The sequence below is a fragment of the Myotis davidii genome, unplaced genomic scaffold (assembly GCF_000327345.1).
Source record: "Myotis davidii unplaced genomic scaffold, ASM32734v1 scaffold946, whole genome shotgun sequence".
NCBI classification, from domain to species: Eukaryota; Metazoa; Chordata; class Mammalia; order Chiroptera; family Vespertilionidae; genus Myotis; species Myotis davidii.
In genome coordinates, this window is record NW_006297395.1 from 424,893 (window position 1) to 431,639 (window position 6,747).

General features: G+C 43.9%; 1 pseudogene; it reads left to right on the plus strand.

The window, feature by feature from the left end:
* The window catches only part of LOC102763730, a 6,416-nt pseudogene extending 2,427 nt beyond the window's left edge, over nt 1-3,989 (plus strand).
* The last annotated feature ends 2,758 nt before the right edge of the window (nt 3,990-6,747 follow it).

Genomic DNA, 6,747 nt, shown 5'->3' on the forward strand with positions numbered 1-6,747 from the left:
AGAAGGCTTGGCAGAAAGTATAAAGAAGAATCTTAGGCAGGTGCATCTAATTTCCACCATGATTAAGGGTCTCTATGGAATGAAAGAAGTCTTCCTTCGTGTTCCTTTTATCTTGGGACAGAATGGAGTCTCAGATGTTGTGAAGGTGGCTCTGACACCTGAGGAAGAGGCTCATTTGAAGAAGAGTGCAGACACACTGTGGGGGATCCAGAAAGAGCTGCAGTTTTAAAGTCTCCTAATGTCCTACCACCTCACTGTCTAGGCTACAGCAGGATTTTATTGGAGATTGTGTATATTGTCCTTTTTATCTGATCTGTGACTAAGAACATCCGTTTCCTAAAGATAGAGATAGTAATGGTTCATAAAACCCAGCGTCTGCATCCTGATGCTGGAGGGTCCTTATCTTGGGTAGCCCTACACTGGTTAGTGTGAAATAGTTCCACCTCCTCAGAGGCACCACTGCCAATGTTGCTCATGCTACAGTTGCCCTTCAGACTAGATGTGTGTTCACTGTGTGTTATATAACTTCTGGTTCCTTTACCCAACATGCCTAGTCCAACTTTTTTTTTCTCCAATCAATCACCTCCTGGGATCCAATGTATAAGTCCAATACTACATGTCTTGTGCATAATTGTTCCAAAGGATCTATTCTGTGTAGTATATGTATCAGATTAGTGTACATTGCCATATAATGTAAAAAAGAAAAGTCTACATATAAATAATGCAGCCAACTATCCAAGTGTCATACCAACTAAAACACCAAATAAACCTTAAACGGTGGGGGAGAGGGAAGGTAGGTGAGGGGTCCATCGCAGAGCAAGGGCAGTCCCTTTAATAGAGGAATGCCCGCATGGTCCCACACAATTCAAGGCCAACCCAGGGAAGCAGATGTCATCTCATTGGCTGGAGGAGGAGAGGACATCATCAATCAAAAGACCCATTGATTTCACAGAGTGACAGTTGGTCTCCAAAGCCCCCCCTGAGGAGACAGACATGGCCACCCTAAAGACTGCTGGTTTGCATAGTGAGAAGCCTGAGGAGGAGTGCAGAGAGTAAAGGGAGACTTCCGTCACCCCAGCCCTCTCTAGCCAGCATTGTGTCAAAACATAGATGCATGAGTCTAAGCACAGGCACAAATGCAGCTCAAGACTGAGGGATAGTGATGGGCATTGATAGTCCAGAGCCACGAAGTAAGCTTTTATGGTACAGGAGTGAGAGTACAAAATTCATCATGTCAGTACTGTCAGGCAGCTTAGTCTCATGTGGAAGAAATACCATGCAATCTTGCAGAAGCTATTAGATAACCAGGCTGCTCTCCTGGATAGGGAACATCTTGTTGACCCCATACATGGGGTACAAGGTCAGACACAGACCCCAAGGGGAAAAACAAGGGCAAGACCCATGCAGATCCCATCTGAGACTGGGGGACCTGGACAGCACAAGAGAAGCCCTTAGAAATTTTTAAGGGAGTCACTCGAAAGTATGTTTGTGTGTGTAGGGTGAGGATGGGGGACCTGGGCAGGGGCCTCTCTTACCTGGGTCTAAGAAAAGTACTGGCTTGAATTCAGGTTGGCCTGACTTCAAACCACTAATCCTGACCACTATAAAATATTGGGAATCATACCAAACTTCTTTTTTATAACAAAGCCAAGAATTAAAGCTTTAGATACAGATACAGATATGGGCAGACCCACTGTATTGCCCCATTTCTCCTTGTCCTATCAAATGTTCAAGCCCTGCCCTGCACCTACTCTTGACAACCTTGCCCTCTCAGTAGGATCTAACTCCTTCATTCTTCTGACCTTCCTCTTTCTTCCTCACTCTGCTGTGTGTGAGACAGTCCCAGAACTTGGAAGCTAGGCAGGAGGCACTATCGCTTCCTGGTAGCACAGGGCTGGGACGGGGAGCATATCAGGCAGACTTTGTGGAGCAAGTCAGTCAGGCAGAGACTGACTTTGGGGCAAGGCAGGACCTGGAAGAACAAATTGAAGATTAGGGTGATTTATGTGTTCATTTCTAGCCGTCAGTGGTGAGCTACTTTGAGGGAAAAGCCATGTCTTATATATTCTCTTATCCCTTTATGCCTTGAACAATGCCTGTCACTGTGTGTGCTTGTGCTGAATAAATGAAAAGATAAAAAGATGAATGACTGAAAGGTCCTGCCTTTGCCTGTTGAGATTGACTCAGAATTTAGGACAAGCTTGACTTTGTAGTTAGAACCATCTGCAGATCCAGCTGCAAGAAGTAGAGGAAGAGGAAGAGGAGGTGGATCTGAGATTAAATGTCTCCTCCCACGCCCCAGAAGAATTTCATTGCAGGTTCCACTCCTTCGATAGTTGTGACTCAGTGCTGCCCTCGGGTAACCACCCTAGCCCCTCAATAACAACAGTGCTGCCCAGGGGCAACTCTGCCTCCCATCAGAGACACAAAAATCCCCGGGGTTTCCTTAGAATCTCATCCCTGCTGTCACATGGGTCACTTATGAAACATCCAGTGGGTCACTCTTACTTTTTGAAATAGTTCCCAAGGGAGTTCCACACCAACGATAGACTCGTGCCCCCTGGTGAACCACTCCTGGGATCTATCAATTGCTGTTTGCAGTCACCCAAGAACCTTAGTTTCAAATAATTAGCAGCTCCCTGGGAATGCTTACCTTTGCAAAATACCGCATGCTCATTTGAGCATAAAGAAGCATAAAGAGGCTCCTGATAGGAATATCAAAATCGCCTTTGAATACCGGATAATTTATAGGTATGTTCATACCCTTCACTAAGCTCTAGGTGACAGCTTGGCATGCAATTAACAAAACAAAACAAAACCTGGCCTCTGATCTGCTGAAGAGCATATTGAATAGGCCTATCTCACAGATGGTGGGTGACTCTTGGTGCCTTTCTGTGGAGAGCGGTCATGTGGAAGAGAGTCAGTGGAGAGAAGGCCCCAGAAATATGAAGGCAGCTCCTGAGCCAGCTGCGCTAGGAAAACAAGGTTTAAAACCCAAGGCTGGTGGGAATCAGATCCTGTAGCTGGTTGTGGGGGTGGCTAGGGCCTCACTCTATGAAGGCAGTTTCTCCTGGTTACAGGACTGCTGCTGTTTCTGTGCCCCTCCCACCCCACCCCTGCTCAGTGGTGTCAGCAAGCATACCTCAGGACAAACTGGCCATAGTGTATTCACTAAAGCAGGACTTGAGCCAATGGTCATCATTACTTTTGTATCAAAATTCCAAACAGAATTCTAATGCTCATGTCCCTCCAGGCTTCCTTTTACATGTAGAAACTTCTGCATGCCATCTCTCTCACCCCAAGGTAATAAAACTCCATTGAAATAATAATAATAATGGCTAATATTAATTGTGCCCTTAAGTGTCAGAAACTATAGTGATCTTTCTAAAACACAAAGCTGATCATACCATTTTCCCACTCCTAGCCCTTCACTGATGCTTCATCACCCATGGGCTACGCCCACACTCTTCACATACATACATGTGTCCCATGATCTGCCTCAGCCTACCATTCTAGCTTCCTGTCAGTCCCCCCCCCCCCCCCCCCCCCCCCCCCATTTCAGGAACAAGCCTCCTCCTATCAGGCCCCTTTCCTCTCCCTCTGCTTTCAGGGAGGCTTTTTCTTCTTTGGCAAGTTTCTACTCAACCTTCACCATATAGCTCAGAAGTCACCTTCTCTATGGTGACTCCCCTCACTCTTCCAGGAGTTTCCTTTTCCATCCTCACCTACCAGTTTGTTTTCATCTTCGTACAGTCCTACGCCAATGACTGTTTCCATATCTGACTCCTCCTATAGGCCTTAACTCCCCAAGACAGAAACTGGTGGACACATCTTTGTATAACCAGGGTGCTGGCTGTCTCTGTGTCATGCAGCTCCAGAACTCACAGGTGCTGTCTGCACTCACCCTGAGCCGACCGAGTGCACAATGCAGTAGCTCTCGAGGACTTGTGATCCACCTGGGAGCAATACAGACTGTGTGGGAGCGGTGAAGGGTGACTCACAGGGCACACCCCACCACAAACAACTGAAAATTGGTCATCAGTTGTCTTCCCATGAAATTTCCTTCTTGGCCACGCTACAACCAGGGGCTTTTCTCTCTTCCCCTCCCCCAAAGAGTACCCCATTGTGTTGGCTCATTTCTCCTCTATTTTTATGTATGCATATATAAATGTTGCTTTTATATGAATTGATTTTAAAAATGCAAACAGAACATATGAGTGAAAACTAACATTAAAGTACCGTATCTCTTTTACACCCAGTTTCACTTTCCAGAAATGACAGCTTTCTTTACACTGTTTCTATTTTGAGTTCTGGTGGTTACCACCTGAACTTTAACTTCTATACTTAGATCTTATTTATCCATTGTAGACAATATCTACTGACTCCTCAATGAGAAATATGGTGAAATCAGCATACTTAATCCACTCCCATTTTCTTTTTCTATTCCCTCTCTCCTTTTCTTGATCTTTGTGATAGTCTTAATCTGTGTTCTTCTGGTTATTATCGTTAAACTAGAGGCCCAGTGCACAAAAATTTGTGCACTTGGGGTGGGTCACTCAGCTTGGCCTGTGGCCTCTCGAAGTCTGGGACCCCTCCAGGATTGTCCACCTGCTGGCTTAGACCTGCTCTCCAGGGTCAGTGTGTGTCATAGTGACCAGTCATTCCCAGTCGTTCGGCTGTTAGGGTCAATTTGCATACTACCCTTTTATTATATAGGATAGAGGCCTAGTGCATGGGGCGGGGACTAGCTGGTTTGCCCTGAAGGGTGTCCCTGATCAGGGTGTAGGAGTCCCACTGGGGTGCCTGGCCAGCTTGGGTGAGGGGCTGATGGCCATTTTTAGGCTGGCCACACCCCCCAGCAACCCAAGTTCCCAGCCCTTCCTTGAGTGAAGGCCACAGCAGTCTGGAAGCAGGTATCTGGGATTTATTTATCTTCTATAATTGAAACTTTGTAGCCTTGAGAAGAGCCCAGATTTGGCTGGAAGCCTGGGTTGCCCCTGGCAACCCAGGTTCCCAGCCCTTCCTTGAGCGAAGGCCACAGCAGTCTGGAAGCAGGTATCTGGGATTTATTTATCTTCTATAATTGAAACTTTGTAGCCTTGAGCGGAGCCAAGGGCCGGCCAGGGCAGGCGGGAAGCTTGGCTTCCTCCATTGCTGGGGGCAACCCAAGCCTCCTGCTTGCTCCAGCTCCATGGCCGCCACCATCTTAGTTGGGTTAATTTGCATACTCACTCCTGATTGTCTGGTGGGCGTGGCTTGAGCATAGCAGAGGGATGGTTAATTTGCATGATTCGCTTTTATTATATAGGATAATACACTTAAGCCTCTATATCTTGATCCATCAAATTTATACATATTTATACACTTGCTCTCTATTAAATGCACTTCCAGTGTCATTCACTTTTGCCCTTATGTCATTCTATTTTTTTCAACCTATCATATTTTAACATGTCAAGGTATTCATAATATTTGAATGTTGTAGTACAATCATAATTGAGTTTTCTTGTCTATAGGTTGGTTTCTAAAGTAGAAAAATAATACACAGAATTCAAATAATATGACTATGTAACAATTATTCACAGTAGAATCAAGTTCTGTGGCTGGGTTATAAGAGGTTCTGGGACCATTTTGAAGTTTACATCTTTCATCACCTTTAAAAATAATGGAAATTGGTCTGTTCAAGATTCTCTCTTCCTCTTCAATCTGTGTTAGTAATATGTACTATACCACGCAATCATCTTGTCTCTCTAAATTCTTGAATTTATTGTCACAGGGTTGAATCTCCCTGTTTTGTTCTCTCTCTCTCTCTCTCTCTTTTTTTACACTCATTTAGGTTTCTTAAGGGCTTAGCTTTTTAAGGAACCAGCTTTTAGGTTTATTTAAGCTTTTAAATAAGTGTTATAGTTACATTTTAATAAAATACATTTTAATAAACTAATATTTAATTAAGTTTCTTTTGGTTTATTATTGCTTCACCCGTTCCTTAAGGCAAGTCCTTACTTTTTAATCTTTCTTCGCTAATTGTGAGGATGTTATAGGCCATAAATTTCCCCTGAGGACTGCCTTTGCTGGGTCATTGGTTTTTAGCCTTGTTTTTCCCCTTTTCATTGCTTTTTAGCATAGAAATTTCTCTTTTGATTTCCTCATTGAGCCAAAGACTATCTGGGTGCATATTTCTTAATTCTTAAGTAAATATTTTCTTTCATCTTTTAATAATTTATTTTTAAAGGTATTAGATTATGATAAAAATTTTTGTGCCTCAAATTGCTACTTTAAAATATGTTGTAAGCTTTCTTTTTGGCTAGGCAAGTGATTTCTAATGTGTTTGCTGCAAGCAAATATAATCTTCAATAAATAAGATGGAAAAACAAACTTTATTATTCCCAGTACTGGGCGGAATAACTAGTAGGTGACGATTGTATGGCTCATTTGGGCAAGCAACATAGATGGAACTAATTTTCTTCTCAGTGAATGTGATGTCAGTTGATGGCAGCTCCATCCATGTTTGTTCTCAGCCAAGGACCTTGGAGTTTGCTGGACTCCTCTTTTTCTTTTACTTTCCAATTAGGCAATACTATATATTTAAAAGATAGCCAGAATCTATGTCATCACTTCCACTGCCATTACCCAGGTGCAAACCCCATCCTCTCTCCCTACAATCAGTAGGCTCTTAACAGGTCTCCCTGGCTGCCACGCTCCCCGGTACAGCAGCAATGGGATCCTCGTAACAGTAAGGAGAGCATTTCC